Genomic DNA, 649 nt, shown 5'->3' on the forward strand with positions numbered 1-649 from the left:
GAGGGGGCTGCTCTTCTCTAGTCATATTTTGAGTGTCTTCCAACCTGAGGGGCTTGTTTTCCAGCACTATATCAGACAACGTTCTGCTTCTATCCATAAGGTTTTCACTGGCCAATCTGTTTTGGAAGTAGACTGCCAGTTTCTTCTTCCTAGTCTGTCTAATTCTGCAAGCTCCTCTGAAACGTGTCCACCATGGGTGACCCTTCTGGTGTTTTAAATATCAGTCACCTAGCTTCTAGCATCACAGGAACACACAAGCCACCACAGTATGACAAACTGACGGAAAAGACTTACCTGTCTTATCTGTCAATCGCTGGATTGACTATATTTCAGTTTCTCTAGCTAATAAATGTCTATTATTGCTTTAGCTATTTTGAATTCAGTTTCTGTCACATGTGACCATGTAAATTTTGACTTATATAGGCATGAGCATGACATATACACATATACACACACACATTTCCCAGTGGCAAGCAATACTTTTCAGATAATAAGGAAGAGAAGCATTTTCCTACAGGCAATGTGGAACATTACATTATTATGCAGAGCAATGTCAAGTCTCCTTTCCTTACCCTTCTGCTTCAAGATAATGACAGTTGGCTTACCAGACCACACACCCAGCAAAGTTTAGCCAGGCAGAAGGTTTGAA

This window comes from Trichechus manatus, unplaced genomic scaffold (genome assembly GCF_000243295.1).
Source record: "Trichechus manatus latirostris isolate Lorelei unplaced genomic scaffold, TriManLat1.0 scaffold00018, whole genome shotgun sequence".
NCBI classification, from domain to species: Eukaryota; Metazoa; Chordata; class Mammalia; order Sirenia; family Trichechidae; genus Trichechus; species Trichechus manatus.